The sequence below is a fragment of the Haemorhous mexicanus genome, chromosome 7 (assembly GCF_027477595.1).
Source record: "Haemorhous mexicanus isolate bHaeMex1 chromosome 7, bHaeMex1.pri, whole genome shotgun sequence".
Taxonomy (NCBI): Eukaryota; Metazoa; Chordata; class Aves; order Passeriformes; family Fringillidae; genus Haemorhous; species Haemorhous mexicanus.
The window spans coordinates 12,371,834-12,390,432 of record NC_082347.1 but is presented as its reverse complement, the minus strand read 5'-3'; positions in this window follow the sequence as shown (position 1 = coordinate 12,390,432).

Sequence of the window (18,599 nt, the reverse complement as noted above, 5' to 3'; positions counted from 1 at the left end):
GCCAAAACTGGGCCAATTAGAGATGATGCTAACACCTCTGTGATGACATATTTAAGAAGAAAATCAAAACAAAGTCATACAGTTTTTCTTTTAGTCAGAGAAGAGGAGGAGGTGAGAACATGTGAGGGAAACAACATGGAGACACCAAGGTCAGTGGAGAAGGAGGAGATGCTCCAGGTGCCAGAGCCAAGATTCCTCTGCAGGCCATGGTGAAGCAGCTGTGCCCCTGCAGTCCATGGGGATCCACAGGGGATGCAGATATCCACCCACAGCCTGTGAGGGTGGTGCCCATGCCAGATTGGGTGGATGCCTGGAGGAGGCTGTGATCCAGTGGGAGACCTGGTGGAGAGAGAGGCCCCTGCTCCCAGGCTGGAGCAGCCTTTCCTTGGAGGGCTGCACCCCATGGAAGAGTGACCCACGCCACAGCAGTTTTGGGAGGACTGTCTGCCTGTGGGGGGACACACACTGCAGCAGTTTTGGGAGGATTGCTGCTACTGAAATTTGTAGCCACACTGGAGAAATTTGTGGAGGACTGTCTCCCATGGGAGGGACCCCATGGTCTCACAGGGGAAGGACTCCTCTGCCTAAGCAGCAGAAGAAAATCTTGGGGATGAACTGACAAAACCCCACACCCTGCCTCCCTGCCCTGTCGGTGGGAAGGAGGAAGGGACTGGGGGAAAAAGGTGTTTTAGGGGCTTATTTTATTTCTCATTATCCTTCTCTGACTCTGTTAATAATAAATTTACTTGATACCTTTAAATTTGAATCTGTTTGGCCCAAAGAATATTTTCTCCCATCCTCATCTTGAACCCTTTGTTAATTTTTTCTCTCCTCTGCCCAGCTGTGGCAGAGGAGGGTGAGTAAGTGACTTTTGTGGGTGCTGGGGGCTGGCCTGTGTTAAACCACAGCACTTGGTGTATCGCAAGTCTGCTGCTTGCTCACCTGGTATATCAACTATAAGCTCTATTAATAACTTTCAGCAGCGTGCTCATTTTATAAAATAAGCAGTTTTTTAAGTTTTTGTTATAGGCAATTTAAAACTTTCATTTTGAAACCTTAATCTTTGAAGAGGCAGTGGAGAAACATCTCTTACTTTTTACTTGTTTATTACCATCCCTTAAGACAAGAAAGACCTGGAAAACAAAATCTCCGAATGATGCAGAGAAATGCTGGTCATCTTGACTTATAATGTATCTGTCAGTTCTGCTCTGTGTTACTTGTGTCCATGAAGTGGGGTTGATTAATATGTCTGCTTATGGGCTTGTCTTAGCTCATGTTTGCCATCACAGGTGATGTATTACATCTGTGCAGGATTACTTCAGATTTTTTTGTCCAGTCTTTGGCAGTTGGGTTGGGTGCTGCTTGCTTGTCAGCTCTTAAAGTTTCAGAGGCAGGAGAGAAAGGTTGCCTCGTGTCCTTGAGCTCACTGCAGGCTTTTCTCCTCATGCTTCTGTTCACACACCATCAATTTGGAAATAAAAATCATTAGGAAAACCTCTGCATGGTTTTCAGAGCACGAACAAGTTTGTTTTGAATGTTTCAATCCACCTGTTGAGCCAGGCCAGGATTCTGCAGCAGGTGGATGCAGAAGATCTCACACGTGAACTTGTGACGCAGCTCTGCAGTCAGCCGTGTTAAGCAGGTTGAGAAAGATGAGAAAATCTGGTGTTGTGGCCTCCAGATTTGTTATTTGGAACTCTAAAATGTATTTGTTCATTGTAGAGGAGAGCAGAGAGTGGTCTATCTAGGTTGGTTCTTCCAAACACTTCTTTTAAATCCCTTTTCTTTAGCTGTGTATTTGCTTTGGCTTGTTGCTGTCTTGTTGCAGCAGTTGTGATGGCAGTTTCCAAGGACTGAAGGAGACCTTCACAGCAGCATCTTGGCAATAGCACAAATAAGTCATGAAGGAACATACTGACATGTTGCTGGATGTCTCTGTGCCTCTGGTTACAGTTATGACTCAGAAGTGATGGTGTGGAGGAGGAAGAAGAGGTCTAAGGCTATCCAGGTTATTGCCACAGTACTAAATATGATTTGTGCTGAAAGGCAGCAAGAACAGACTGGGAGAGGAGCTGGTGTTCAAGGTTTTGGTTGAGGTTAAAGGCCTGTTTGTACCTTTAAAGTCTGAATGTCCTCAAAGCCTACTCTACAAGCATGCTGTCAGAAAGCTAGAACATTCAGTGCATACCATGTGGGTTGTTTTGGTTTTTTTTTTCCCTCTACTGTTACTAAGCTTTTTACAATTTTTTATTCCTTCTAATGTTAAATTTCCACTCACCTAGTGTGTGGTATAAGAGATTCCACTTTTAGTTTTGCTGATGCATTTGAAGGCCTCAAAGCAGCCCCTGAGGACCTCTCTAACAGTCTGTTACTATTGTCAGAAATAGCAAAGCCTCTGTTCTGGTGTCCCTGTGGATTGGTTGGACTAGATGATCTTACAGGTGCTTTCCAAACTAGTTAATTCTGGAAGTCTGTGATAACCTGTAAGAGAGCATTCTTCAGTGTTCAAACTCAGTGGTCTGTGAGAAGCTGAAAATGGTTCTGGCTTTTTGTCCTAAGAAGCAGTATATCACTCAGCCTTCATGTGAGGTCTTTGGTCTTAAGGTTTCATATAATAAAAAATTACAGAAAATTTCCTGTGAATATCAAGTTATTTTTGTGGGAGGAAAAGCCAGCCCAGCAGATGACTGAACCAAGCTGCTCTTTGTAATGAGTCCCACAGGAAAATGCTCAGACTGTGCTGGAAGGGGTTTTTTTCTGAGCTTGTGAACCACTTGGCTGTAGGAGACAAAATTTGGGCACTGATGTGCTGATGAGCCTTTCCTTTCATCTGAATAACCTTATTACTTTGGGGATAAGGGGATACAGAATAAAATAGCTCTAGAGAGGTGCTGCCCACCCATCCTTGGAGAAAAAAATTGCTAATCATATTCCAGTTGGTGAAAATATAACGGAGGCATATAAATGTTTAGATCTTATGCCAAAATAGATTTGCTAAATGTGTTTCATTTAAAATTGCTAATTTTACAGAGCATTTTATGATGCAGAGATCAAAAATTCAATGAAAAGGAAGGGAATTAGTGCTGCAGTATATTGCTTTTTTTTTCCCCCCAGTGACAGTAAGGGGAAGTTCAGATCCAACATAACTGATGAATGAGGAGCAGAACAAGTTGAAATGTGATTAGTGGAGTGTCAGATGAAAAAAATATGCCAGCAGAAACTCACTGTTTCTGATAGGCTGCAAATGCTGTGCTCTGCAAACAGAACAGCTTGGTTCACAGTAACTCAGTCCAGATCAGATGAAATGATGCTCTCCTTTGGAAAAATGCTGCGGGTATATAAGGAAAAGCATGTAAGTGCCCCCACATGTAGATGCCCATTTCAGGGGCCCTGGGTGCCTTCAGCTGAGCAAGCACAGGATCTGTAAATAGGAAAACTTGTCAGTTGTGCTGCTGCCATTGTGCCTGGAAAAGTTTTCAAGCTCAACCCTCATGCAGCCTGAATTCTGAGTTAATCGGGAACTTGTCACTCCTGTTTGGAGCAAGTGGAAAATTAATTTGTCTAACTTCATAATGAAGAGAAAAGAAGCAAGTTAATGATCTGTTTCTGGCACTGGAGAGAGATATGTGACTGATACTGAATGGTCAGTATGTAAATCTATATGATATAAAAGAGGCAAACTTCCTCAAGGGGGAGAAGAGAACTTTTTTTGATTTTAATTTTTTTAAAGAATGACTATTATAGATTTCTATGCCTCCTCATTTTCTAATAAGATTTTATTAAAAATACTCAGAATTAGAAAGCACATTTTACCAATTTGACTGTATAGAAAGGGATATTTGTCAGGGTATTTTGGTTAAAAATTTTCTGGCTTTAGACCACTGACGACTTCAAAGTGTATTTTAGAATAAGCTTACAAATATAAAATATGTTGAATGTGCCCATGGCTGAAGATTCAGGTGTGTTATCAGACTGCAACAAGTTTACTGTGTAAGATGGACAGCTATGCTTCACTAGCTGGGAGATAGGCAGCCAAGTCATTGTAAATTTAAAAATGCTATGTGAAAGTTCAATTAGTGCTTATAAGAAAAGCAAATCAGAATAAAATCCTGTCACTGGGTATATTCTGTAGCATATCTTTAAAATAATGTTTTCCATCCAAAACCATATAGCCAAAATATCAGCAGTTATGCTGTGATAAATGTGGAATGTTTGGATTGGAAAATGGGATTATTCAGAAGCAAAGAAAGATTCAGTGTTGTAGCTAATAAAATGAATAAATTGGAGGTAAATTAAGGGTTATCTTAGGGCTATCTTCTAATGAAATGAACTCCTTAATTTCCCAGGAGAATAGGCATTGCAATACAAGAAAATGAAAGAGGCATAGAAAATACTGGCAGATAAACAAATGCATTTTTTTCAGCTGCTGAATATTTTGGAGCCCCAGAGGTCTTTTTTAGCTCTCAGACTATGGAATGGGTTGAATTCTGGTGTCCTTTGTGTTGGGAATAGGACTGGCCTGGCCAGTACTCTGAGCATCCTGTGTGTTCTTATTTCGCTGAAAGAAGGAAATCCCCCTCATCCATGTAAGAAGCACTTTATGGATGTACTTTCTGACATTTTCTTTTGCTATTGAATCATGCTGTCCGTAACTGTCCTCCAAATCCTTTTTAAGTAGGCTTCACATAATAGTTTCTCCAGAATATGTTTATTCCCTGAATATTTGGGGTTTTTTCCCCCCTTCTGTGTTTTTTTGTTACTTGTGACAAAATATTTTTGCCTGTGTTTGGTGATTTAATGCACAAATTCTCTCCATTTCAGTCATTATTATTCTATTTTTATTTTTGCAAGAATTTTGCCTATAAAAAGTGTACAGAGGATGTATATAAATCAGCATTATAAATAAATTCTATAATATATTCTTTAAATTTATAGGAGGTAAACACATTTGTGCAACAGTTTAAAATGATAGGCATCATGAAGATCCCTCTCTTCATAACTCATTTCAATCAGAGAAGGTTTTAATCCAAGGAATGGGAAATGGAGAGGGCAGAGGTTTAAATCCAAAGTAAAAGTTTTAGCTATTAGTTTTTTGCAACAGGATTGAACTTGCAGAAGAGAGATCACAGAGCCCTTGGGACTGAATTCCAGCAGTGCCTTACTGCATCCCAATCTTGGGAAGCTCCCCTGTCCCCCAAAACCCCCAGTTCCTTGGTGGGATAAGAAAGCCAAGAGTGTCTGGCAGACAGTGGTTGGCATCTCTTTGCTTCCATCCTGGACCTCTGAGAGATGCCATTTTGATGCAGGGGAGTTTGCAAAGTGCTCAGTCTCTGGTCTTTGAGTCTATTTTGTGCAATTGTCTAGTTGACCTTTCTTCTGAGAGTAGTTGTAGGGCAAAACCACAGCCTTTTTTCTTCTGAATAGCTACTACCTACCTCTCTTTGCTGCAAAGGCATTTCTTGGGGATAAAATACTGGCCCTAGCCATAATTAATGTGCCTGACTACTGTTGTTCAAAGGTTTTATTGTGAATTGCCAAATGGAGGTGTTTATAATTCACATCCTCTGGAACATTATGCATGGACCTTCTGTACAGAAGGGAGTTTAATTTCTGCCTGGGTTTGTGAGTGAGTTTGGTTGTGAAAGGGAAATTGGTAAGGGGGCTGTGCTGCAGCCAAGCACTCCTGTGCTCACCCACCTCCTTCTTCTGGATGCTGGAGAGCTTTGTCAAGACCAAGAGGTTGGCAAGAGGAGGCATTCATAGGGCTTTCATACAGCTAGATGTCCTACATTGGTTCAACTTAGTCCTGGTTCAGGAATACAGACAGACATGGAGCTAAAGAAGGATTGCATGGTCCCCTGCTCTCCTTTTTTTTTTGCCTTCTTTTGTATCTGGCTCAGAGAGTGTCAGCATTAAACCCCCTTAGTTCTGGACATAGAATGAGGGATGTTTCTCCTCAAAATGGTTAGTTAAAAAAGAAAAGCAATTGTAATAATAACTGCTGGAGGAGGAATAATTGATTCATTCTGGGTGCCAGCTGTTACTCATTTTGTCACAAGGGACAGAAGCCCAGCTTATGTTCTGTGCATAAGTGGTTTAATTGCTCTCTCTATTTGACCATATGCCCACTGACGTCCTCAACTGAGTGCAGTGAGAGCAGAACAACTTTGTACCCTGGGCCCATTGAGAGAGGCCATAAATCATCAGCCAGTCTGGTGTTCTGCCTTGTGTTGAAAGGGGCATACATGCATCATATTAAATCTAAACAAAAAGTTCTGTTAAAACTTGCTGAAAATCACAGCTTTAAACACTGCCCTTGAAGTCAGGGAATGACAGGGGATGTTCTTGGAAATGCTGGGAGTCAGCCTGGAAAGAGCACAGTAAATGTGGGCTGCTTCTTGCCTCTCCCTTGCATCTCAGCTGCTGTGAGCAAAGGGATACCAAGTCAGTTTTGTATTTTTTTACATCCTTAATCTAATTTGGGAAGCACTGAGACTCCAGTGGTGGGAATGGCAGCAGCTCCAGTGATGTTAACAGGAAGGCTTTGCATATGAGCGAGGAACTTTTGAAAAGCCTGGATAATCTGAAATTAGCCACAGCAATATCTGGAGGACCTCAAATCTGATGTCCATAACATAGTCAATGTACCATGAAGCAGAATGGAAGCCAGCCAGTTGAATGCACAGCTGAGCCAGTTGGAGGATATGTGGAAGACTGAAAGTTATAAAGGTTTGGACAATGCACCAGGACATAAGCCCAGAAAAGGAGCTAGGCTCAATTGATCCTGACATGACTGGAGCTAGGCTTGCTGAGGAACTGTTGAAGAGACAACCAGGAAGACAAAAGCTAACCTAAAGTAGCATATGTGATTTTTTTTTTTTTTTTTTTTTTTTTTTTTTGGTAACTGTCATGACAAAATTTCAGCATAAATAAGCAATCATCTGCACTGCTACCTAGATGGACTTGATGCTTTGATTACCAGCAGACCAGGAAGAGCACTGCTACCCTAAAAGCTGTGAAATATGCCAGTGGAATTTAAAACTCTCCTTGCATCGAACAAAAGTTTCCACTAGTGAGAAAGCAGTTGATCTGCACATAATTTGGGGTTGGTTGTGTCTGACAATGCAGAAGGTATCTGTCTGGGCTAGGGACACTAGTGACTAGTTTCAAGAGATTGTAAATATCCATGTGCTCTCATAAGTCAGAGTGTGTGGCATGAGGAGAAATGGGGCTTAAACTGCAGTGAGGGAAGTTCTGGGTAGCTATAGGTGAAATAATTAGGCAGTAGCATACATTGGCATGGCAAAATGTAGCACTTCATCTTCTTTCAAAGTGTGCTATGAGAGTTCTTCCAAAGAACTCTCTGGAGTTTTTAGAGGATAAACTGTATTACCGTCTTTTGTGCACAACAGATGGATCTGATGATCTGTGCCCTTTCTGGCCCTGTGCTTGAGCAATGCTAGGTTAAATATGAGTCCTTAGTCCTTATGTCTGAAAGCAAACTTCAAGTAGACAGACATAACTATGTCTCTCTAATGATTGGTAAAAGCTGATGTGCATCTTATGCTTTGGCAAACTTGGATTCTAAAATTGCTATCTGACATGCAAGAGACAAGTCTGGGAGTGGAAATGAGTGGTTTGAATGTTTTCTGATGCGTAACCCCTTCAGGAAATCCCCATTTAAAGCCCACTAGGGAATTGTACTAGGGTGCTGATCTGTCTTGGGGTGGTTTTTCTATTCCCTGATCATCTGCTCTGTGCCCAGAGATGGTTGCTGTAGTTTTAAGGTGGGTCTGGGGAAGGGGGGAGCCTTGGGGATCCTTGGTGGGCTTTTTCAAAGCCTCACTCTCCAGGTGTCTGGCATGCCATGTGGACTGGGTTCCTTTTTTTCTTGGCTAGCTTGGTTTTTGTTAGCTTAGACAAGAAGTGTTTTCTCCCTTTCTCTGGCCTTGAAGACTGTGACAGCAATCCTTCAGGGTCTTTTTTTTTTCCCCTCGAGTTGAACAGTTTGGTTTTGGTCCAAGATCAGAGAGAAAAATTGACAGGAGATGAATCGGCTGGGGACCAACAAGAAGGTGAGGGACTGCTCCATCCCAGCCCCAGACCTAGGAAAAGCTGAGCCAACAAGAGACAAGACACCAAATCCACCAGCTTCATCTGCTGTGAAGAGGGGACCCACACCAGAGATTCACCAGGTTCTCATCTGTTTTGCCCGAGCTGCTGCATGAACCCTTTGGTTTTTTTCCCTTCCCTGAGATAGGAGCCAGAGCTGTTGGTTTTTGTTTTTTTTTCCCTGCCATGCTGTGGCTGTTGTGGTTTGTTTGGGTTTTTTTTTAAAGTTTTTTCTTTCTCTGGCATTTTGGGTGGGTTTTTTTTTTTTTTTTTTTGGTGCCAGTGTGGGGTATATGTGTGTGTGTGTGTGGGGTAAGATCTGACAATTCAATATCTAGCTTTTTTTTTTTTTTTTTTTTTTGGTGCCATATGGGCATCCCATTTGTCAGTAAGTGGTTGGTTGTTTTCACTTTCATCCACTAGTAGTAATTTCTTATTGACAGAAAGGGATTGTTGGAACCCTTTTTTTTAGAGGAAACAATCATTCCACAGTGTTTTTCTCCTAAACTTGTTTCTAAATGAAGACATAATCCCTGGCCCTTCTTACAGTTCTGCTAATCTGTTTCTTGCTGATGGGACTGTTGATGATCCATGTAGGAAACGGGTTTTTGTGTCTTGTGGAAAAACCACAGTGTGCTTCAACTTTCACTTGCATAACCTTACAAGCATAAATTTATAACTATATATATAACAGTAGTCTTTGAGAATAGCTATAAGTTTCTGTGAAGTTTCTGCATAAATAATTGAAATGAGAATATAAATATTGTATTTCTGTGATTACCTCACTAACTTTAATTAGCAGTAGATTCATCCTTGTAGATTGATAGCCTGTCAAAGGCAGGTCCTTCACACCTGCCAACTCACACTTTGCTGAGAGAAAATGAGGTGGCTTTGAAGTGCATTCTGCACCTCCAAATACTTATTTTTGTTGTCCTGATGCTGTTTTTTAAACAGAATTTAAAAAATAACCTCTTCACTTTTCCCCAGAATATTCCCTTGCTATCTACTTTTTCCCTGCTTTTAGGTGATGGTGAATTACACAGCATCCTAAAAGCCTGGCAGTATTTATACAGTAATTTTTTTTTCTGAAATAAGGTATTTACTAGAATGAGATCCGTTTAACTGGCAATTTTTTGTCCCTTATAATTTCTTTCATCTTCTTGTGTGTTATAATTAATTTACAGTGAATAAATCCAAATACCGATTCTGGGAATTCTTTTAGCAGTTCAAACAGCATTGCTAGCATTTCAGTGGTTCTTCAATATAAGTGTCATACTAAGGTCACAGTTATCTTACATGCAGTATTCCCAAAGGTTTCTTGATGGCACTTTGCACAGACTGGCTGCCCTGTAGTCTTGTAACTAATTATTCACTTAATTATTAACTAATTACTAACTTAATTATTCACTAAGACCTGGAGATGTTTCTGGGAATCTTTATGTGCTTTCTTACTTGAATTTAAATGGTCTTTGTCTGGATTTCCTCTTAGAGAAGTGAGTATATCTCGACATTTTTTTGGGCACAGATTTATTGAAACATCCCCAAATTCATAGTAGCTGAAGGCCTTCAGCATGTTGCTGCAATTTTGGGCTTGCTTTTCTATCCATTAATATTTCCAAGGAAACCTGCACATTTCCCAACACCAAAAGCTCCATTGCCTAGTGGAAAACATGATGGAAGAAGTAGCAAACTGGTTATTTCCATCCTCCTCAAAGCCAGCACACCATTTTGTACCACCACAGGGAAGTGGCAGAGGAGATGCATGTCCCTGTGCAATGTGATTGCAGTGGGCTAGCAGAGCTCAGAGGACAGCTGAGGCTTTTAGGAACCCACCCTGGTAGACTCAGCACCCCTAGTTTCTGCCACTGGAAGAGAGGTGATGTTTACCTCTAAACAATTGAATAAGGGTAAGCATCACCAGGAGCTGATTTTACTCCAAACACCTTTGCTGATGGGTGATAGTTTGGCATTTAAATTCTGCACAACTTTTTGTAATCTTAGATCTGTTTTGCATAGTGAAAATAATTCACAAGTTTCCCTAGATGCTGAACTTTTGAAAATGAGTAATGAATTGACCTCAAACTCTCCAAAAGGACCACCGTGGGCAGTCCTTGATTTTCAATCCAGATGCTGTCCTGAAAACAGCACCAAACAATTTAGGGTGGGTGTTTTTATAATGTAGATTTTCTGTGTGCTTTTTTACCAAAACACACATTATACAATTATACATGTTCATTAGTATAACCCCAGTGCAGTGCAATTATGCTGATTAATGTGTGCACTGAGGTAAAAACCTTGGAATCCCCCATTGTTTTTGGGCTTGGGCTTGAAGGGGTCTTTAAGATGATCTCATTCCACAGCTACCATGGGCAGGGACACCTTCTACTAACCCAGGGTGATCCAAGCCCTGTCCAGCCTGGACTAGGGCACTGCCAGGGATCCAGGGGCAGCCACAGCTGCTCTGGGCACCGTGAACAGAGAGCATGGGTGAGGAGGGTGGTTGGGCCCTCGCTCTTCAGTGAAGAAGAAGATCTCTGTTCTCGAGACCCCTCGGCCCCAGGGGGTGAAATTTGGAGGGGACAGGTGTCCCAAAAGTGAGAGACTGTGTTTTTTTTGGAACTGGGCAAAGCATCCTTAAAAGGAAACTGTAGAAGCAGCTCTGGTCCATGTGCAGTGGTGAGAGCACTGGACATGGAAGGAAGGGGTCACGAGGGCAAATGTTCTCCAGGCAGTGCCATGTGTGACATGGAAACACAAGAAGTTTCAACTGTGTTTCCTGGGGAAGCCTATAATACAAGAGGGACTCCTCTCTTCTTGATGAACTGAGAGTGGCTTATCTGAAAGGTAGTGATGAACTGAGAATTGATTATCTAAGGAGTAGTAACTTGATAGAGAATCCAAAGTTTTGTCTCGTTGTGCTGTGTTAGAAATTTAGTGGGAGGAAGAGGAATGTTTTTGGAAGGTTTTCATTCTGAGTTCTGAGTGTTTCTTTTATATATTGTAAGTTAACAAAGATTTTTCTGTGTATTCCTATGTTAGAGCCTGCTTTTCTCTATTTCTGGTCACATCTTACAGCAGACATTAAAGAAAATATATTTTCATAGTGGCTCTGGCATTGCACCAGTATCAAACCATGATGCTGTGCCAGGGCCTACCCACTCTCCCAGGGAGCAATTCCTTCCCAATATCCCATCTAAATTTCCCTTCTGTCAATCTGAACCCATTCCCTGTGTCCTGTCACTGCAGTTCCTGTTGCAGGGTCCTTCTCCAGCTTCCCTGTGTCCCTTCAGGCCCTGGAAGGAGCTGTGAGGTCTCCACACACCCATTCTCTTCTCCAGGCTGAGCATTCCCAGCTCTCCCTGGCAGCACCCCAGCTGGGATCAGGTGGGTGTCATCCTGCCCATGGCAGGTGCTGCAATGAGATCTCTGCCAATCCAAACTATGGTGGCATTCTCTGGTTCCATGATCCACCTTGGGAAATGCTTTTATTGCTGCTTCAAGAAACTTTGGATAAACTCACCCCAGGTCCTGTCTGAGAGCTGAAGGGCAGAGCCCAGTGTGGGGATCTTCACTCCCCAAATCAGAGCTGCCTCCTCTTTGACCTCCTTTTTCTTTTTTTTTTTTTTTTTTTTCCTGAGTGCTCTGCTCTGCATTTCTGCATTTAGCACCCCATGACATGAAATTCCCTTTCCCCTGCCTTTAATGAAGTGCAGCAAATGATTTCTCAGCCCAGCTCCTAAAAGTTGGTTGTCTTGATTAAACTTCTGACCCTGTCAGGACAAATTTGATATTTGCTTTGCAGGAATTACTTCTCACAAGATGCCTTTGATTGGTGTTAATTATGTTGTCTTCAATCTCTCACTGATTGCATCTGCCCAGATCCTTCCAATCTGCAGCCCAGAGTGGCCTGTGCAGCTTTTTAAACACTAATTTTAATTTATTCCTCCAAAACTGCTTCAGTGGGATAAAATTAAACAGAAGTAACTCTAAGTTGTGCCAGGGGAGTACAAAAGAAAACCTCTTCACTGGAAGAGTTGACCAGCCCTGGAAAAAGGCTGCTGAAGGAATTAGAGCCCCCATCCCTGGAGATGTTCATGAATGTGCAGATGTGGCTCTTGGGGACATGCTTTAGTGGGAGCCCTGGACGTGCTGGCTGATCTTGGAGATTTTTCCCAACCTTAATGATTCCATGATTTAATATTCCTTGAAATTTGCAGCAATTGTACAAGCCAAGGAGATTCAGCCTCAACCTGTTGTTCCTTTACAGCATTTTCTCTAAGTAATGCAAAAACTATCCTGCCAAAAATCTATTTATTGATAGAACATTCCATCTAAAAAAAGGAATGGGTAAGTTTAAGGTGTAGGAAGATGCTTTGAAACAGGGAATACTAAAAATACACAGCCACAGCACAGGCAAGGGGCAATAATAAGTCAGTGGTAATAATTTACATTATTGTAAACATAATTCTGCTTTTATAGCTCCCACCTCTATATATAACCCTTAATCCCTGCATTAAGTGTAAGTAATGCCCCATAAGTAAGAAAATACAACAGGATTTAGTAGCAGCAAAGCCAAGATGGGAAGATTTGGGGCTGGGCTGTAATTTCTCAAAGTCAGGAGCAAAACTTCCATGGAATAAAGCTTCAAACATTGTCAAGATCTCGATAAAATAGCATGATTTAGGGACAAAGCCTACTTACTTTGTTTTTTTTTTTTTTTCTGAGACCCTTCATTAAAAAAAAAAAGAGTACTATTTCTAATTTCAAATGAACTTTAAAAATGAAATATTTAGCACCACCCAAAATCTTACTACTCCCATCAAATAATTGGGAAATACTGCAGACACTGGGATTTTTCTACAGGAAAAACAGGGCAAAGCTGCTCTCTTTTATATTTTCTATTTCTTTTCTGTCTACGCTCTTTTATATTCCCTGTGGAGTATAAAACCCCCGCGGAGAGATGGAAACTGGAGATTCAGGAGTTAAGGAAGAGCAGCCAAAATACTTCAGAACATCCAGCTGCAGCTCCCATAAAGCTTCTGTGGAGGCCAGAGTTATTCCCATGGATTCCTCTGACACACCATGGATACACTCCTTTGCAGCATTTTTTTCTTTTTTCTGACTTTGCAAAAGAAAAAGTCACTTTGTTTATTTGGTCACCACTGCTGCGTTGTAAAAAATGATCTTTTTAAGCTTTGTGGTAAAAAAAAGAAGAGAAACTCCTTAAAGTTCTGGTGCTTCAGAGGAAATTAAAGGAACAGGAAAGGCAAAACCGGAGCAGGACGCTGCTTGTTTTTAATGAACCCACTCATTTGACCATCTGACCACTCCTTTTATGGAGAAATCCAAGGCTTTTCCCATGGCTGCTTTTGGGACTGTTCAAAAACAGGCTTCACTTTTGCCATACAAATCAATTATAAATATCTGTGGCAGAATGCACAGCTTTACCAAAAAATCCTCCCCAGAAAAAAATGACTGTTGCAACTCCCACCACATTTTGGGCTTTTTTCTTAGTATAATCATGTTAATGTTCTTTTAACTATTAAAAAATAAATAATGTAACAGTTTTCTAAATATAAATCCCCAGGATGGCCTGGGGTGGTTATTGCAGAGATGTTTAAGAGGATTTGAGGCGCTTTCCTGCTTTTTACCTGTCCTCTGCTGACATCTGCTGGGTCTTGCTCAGGCTGCACAAACGCCTCCCGGTGACACTGGGGTGGGGACCGCCTCCTAAAATTCCCAACAGTGCAGGATGTCTGCCAGCACCAGCTAGCCACCACCTACAGTTTGAGCTGTCCTGGCAGTGCCAAGCACCTCCTGCACTCTGACATCAGAAAAAAACCTGCCTGACACTAGGGGGTGGTGTGCAGGTACAGATTTTTTGGTAATTGGGAGTGGGGCTGAGCCTCATCCCCAATGGGCTGCAGCTGTGAAAAGCAGGTGAACAGTGTTGAAATTAATGAGCTGTTAATGAGCCCAGGTGCACTGACCAATCACCCAGGGAGCAGAGGGCACACAGGTGCAGTGCATTAACCATGAGGGGTGTAAAAGGCTGGGCTGAAGAACAACCAAGTAATGAGTTTGGTTTCCCATGGAAAAGGGCCAGTGTTCATGTCCAGGGGCTTGTGCCCCACCCAGGGTCCTGTGGCTCTGCTGGGCTGCTGCCTCCTGAAATTCCAGATGGTAGAGGATGTGTCCCAGCCCCATCCTACCACCCCTACATCTCGGGCTGCCCTGGCAATGCCAAGCACCTCCTGCAAACTGGCATCAAGAAACTGGGGTGCTGAGTTTGGTTTCCCATGGAAAAGAGCTGGTGTTCATGTCCAGGAGCTTGCACACCCCAGGGGCCTGTGGCCCCACTGAGCTGCTGCCTCCTAAAATCCGGGTGGTACAGGATATCTCCCAGACCCAACCTGTCCCCTCCTATGACTCAGGCTGCCTGGATGAGATGCCTTCTGGCTCTGCACACCTCCCTGCCAGGAGGGGACAGCCAGGGGGGGTTGGGCTGTGCTGCCAGGGAACAGGGACAGGACAAGGGGAAAAGGCCTGAGGCTGGGCCAGGGGAGGCTCAGCTTGGACAGCAGCAGGAATTTCTGCATGGAAAGGGTGCTCAGGCCTTGGCAGGGGCTGCCCAGGGAGCTTTGCAGTGCCCATCCCTGGAGGTGTCCAAGGAAGGAAGACTGTGAGGTTTATGGGGTCTGTGAGGGCTGTAGGACCTGTGTGGGGTCTGGGCTCTCTCAGGGCTCTGGGGGCTGTAAGGTCTGTAAGGGCTTTAAGGACCATGGGGTCTGGGAGGTTTTCAAGTGCTTTGGGGGCTTTGAGGGCTCTAGGGGATGGGAGAGTTAGGGGGTCTGTGAGAGCTGACATGGGTCTGTAAGGGCCATGGGGGCTTTGAGGTCTCAAAGTGAAGACTACGGGGGCTGAGAAGACTGGGATGGCTCTGGGGGCTATGGGGCTTTGAGGACTGTTTGAATGTTAGGGAGAATTTCTTCACTGAAAGGATGGTCAGGGCTCAGGACCGGCTGCCCAAGGAAGCAAGGGACCCATCATTCCTGGAAGTGTTCAAAAGCCCTGTGGATGTGGCACGGGGGGACAGGGGGTAGTGGGGAACATGGCAGTGCTGGGGGAATGATTGGATGTGGTAATCAGAGGGCTTTTCCAGCCTCCATGATTTTATCATTCCATGACCCAGTGACTTTTTATCTCTTCCCCACTTCGGATTTTCAGAATGGATGAAAATCCTGCAAAAGCCCTTTTCTCCCCTCTCCAGTAGCACATTTCACAGCTGACAAGGCCCTGGCACAGGGTGCCCAGAGCAGCTGTGGCTGCCCCTGGATCCCAGGCAGTGCCCAAGGCCAGGCTGGACTTTGGGGCTTGGAGCAGCCTGGGACAGTGGGAGGTGTCCCTGCCCATGGCACTTGGATGAGTTTTAAGGTCCTTTCCAACCCAGTCGGGGAAGAATCTATGATTTAACCTGCAGAGTAGGTGGGGAAATTAAAGCAGGTAAAAAATCCCAGCGATGCTTTCCTGGCCCGGGCCACAAGGGGGACTCTCCTACAGTTTTATAGGGGGAAGAGGATTTCAACGGAGAAGAGGAATGAATGAGTTCTACATCTGAATATGCAAAGCCCATTTTAGGCTTTAAGTTTTTAATCTTTTAATCTGTGAAATTCATTAAGAAGTATCAGTTTGCCTTCATGCCCAGCTGCTGCTCTGGCTTCTTTCAGCTCCTGGTTCGATGCTGCAAATTCTATGTTGCAAATATCCTGTTAATTTTTATTAATGAATTGAAGAGACTTGCTTGATCCAGTTTAGATAAAAATAACCAACCAACCCCCTGACAGCTCATAGATTTTTATGTTCTAAAACCCACTCTGACCAGATTCCAGGGCTGGCAGGACCTGGCCCTGGGACACCAAGCACTGGAGCCAGATGTTGGCAGTGATGGAAGGGGCAGAGGGTCACAAGACAGGTTGGGATTTGGGCAGCAGGGCAGGAAAAAAGGAAAAAAGACATGGAAAAGTGCTGGGAGGGAGGGAAGAGGTGCAGTACCAGTGCTGTTCAACTTCAGCCACCCAAGGAGTTGCATCTGCCTTAGAGTAATGTATTAAAAATAGCCAGAAGAACAAAAGCACAATTTGAGGTTTTTATTAACGTGGCCATATTTTATTGTGGTTTTCTGCACTTTTTACTAACACCTGGCTGCCTTGAAATCTCGATACAAACATCACTCTCTACCCCCAGACACAGCACACACTGAAAACATTTGGAGTTCTCAGACGTGACCCAGAAAATCAAGAGTTAAAACAGAAGCCTTGTTCCCTTTAACTGGTAGGAAGTGAATATAAAAGGCACAATAACTCTCAATTTCTAGGGAGTTAATATAATAGCCAGTAAGTATCACCCTGAATTCCCTGTACAGTGCCTCTCTTTGCTAAAATGCAGAAGAAAACCTGAGTATCTCTAATTGAAACTCAGCTATTGTGCTACTTCATTTAGTGGGAGGCTGTGGGTTTGTGGTGAGAGTCACGACTAAAATGGAGCTGAGAATGAGCTGCCAATTCCCACAAAAGTGGAGGTGACCTCGCAGCTCCTTTAAAGGCTTCTCCAAAGAGGAGACATTATCATTCTAATTAGGGCTCCGTTTTAGTGGGGAGAAAATTTGTATTGCACTGCTGCCATAATTCTCATTATAAGTGAGCAAATAATTGTTCCTACTTGACACATTAAATTCCTTTTATATCTTCAAAACATTATCTAAACCCAAAAGTCAAAGGAGTTTTTTTTCCTGCTGGAGGCCAGTGCTTGAATTGTTCCGCCAGGAAAAGTGCAACAGTGATAGGCACATCACATCTCATGGCAGATGTACATGTCAGACAACAGAGACTGATCCTCACCTCCTTTAATGATCTTTTTGAGGTCCTAGCTGTGTTTGACAGCACGGAGAGAAAAGAATTTGCACCAGGAGCAAAGGAAGTGTTTGTAATTCACAGGATGCCAGACTGGCCGAGGCTGCAGGAGCTCAGCGGGCACCTGGTGTCACCTCCCTGCTCCAGCAGGGCCATCCCAGAGCCCAGGGCACAGCACTGTGTGCACCCAGCTGTGCCCCAGCCCCAGGGAGGAGAGCCCCCAGGCTCTGTGGGCAATCTGCTCGGGGCTGGGCACTGCCCAGGGAAGAAGTTGTGCCTCCTGGGCAGGGCAATGGCTGGGCTCAGGCCCTGCCCGTGGCTCTGGTGCCATGGCTGGGCCCCGGAGCAGAGCCTGGGCCCTGCTCTGCCCCTCCTGCCCCCAGGGACAGCCAGGCCTGAGGGCCCCTCTCCGCTGGGGCTCCTCTCCAGGCTGAGCAGCCCCAGCTCCCTCAGCCTGCCCTGGGCACCCAGCTGCTCCAGGCCCTTCCCAGCTCCAGCAGCTCCTGGCCCTGCTGTGCTCAGCACCCAGAGCTGGACACAGCACTCCAGAGGAGCCTCCAGGGCTGCCCAGGGCCGGGATCCCTCCCTGCCCTGCTGCCAATGCTCTGCTGCTGCCCCAGGCTCCCCTCGGCCTCCCTGGGCCCAGGACCCTCTGCTGGCCCGGGGACAGCTCAGTGTCCCCCAGGATACCCTGGATGAGATTTCCCTCATCCAAGCCTCTGCCACCCACCCCTCAGTGACATCCCTAGGACCCTCTAGGAATCATGGAATAACCTGGATGCCCATCTTCAGCTGTTGCCCCTCCAGTTGGCCACAAGTATTCTCCTCTTCCACAGAGGACACAGAAGCATCTCTTTGCTTCCCACTTCCCTCTATCCAGCTGTCAATTTTCATGAAGTTTCTGGAAAATTAATTTGTAGACTGTGAGTCTTCCTTCAAATCTGGATGAAATTAGCCATTTCGTTCAGAAATTATTCTGAATTATCCTGACAGGTGGGTGGACACTGCACCCACCTCAGCATTATTTCAATAGGAAATAAATTTCAAAGCAGGAGTGTAAGGAGAGCATTATTAAGAAAAAGAGGTCCTCCAGTCTTAGGGGAGGTAATTAGTGTCTCACACCTGCTGGAGAACTAATTACTGATGGCTAATTTTGACCAGGCACCTGGGAAGGGCCAGTGATGGAAGCACAGTGGGTTGTGGTCCTGCAGGGCAGGGCAGGAGTGCTTCCCACAGGATCCATGGCTATGGATCACAAGACTCTCTGCCAAGTGCAACAAGCCCAGTCCAACCCGTAAATAAAGCACTCACAAAAAGAACTTGAATTTTAGGGTTTTTTCAGGCTGCTTTTGGGATTTAAAGTTAATGAGAAACGCTACTCTGAGTTTTTTGGGGGGTGTCTAAGTGATCCTCATGGGTCCCTTCCAGCTCAGGGCCTATGAAGAAATCATTTTGCTTGGTTGGGTTTGGGATTTTAGTGGTCCTGTGAGATCTACACTAACACTCTTGTCCCTGGATCCAGCCAGGAAGATTCTGGAAACATGTTATTAATCAAGACTGTGAAACAAACCCTTCTTT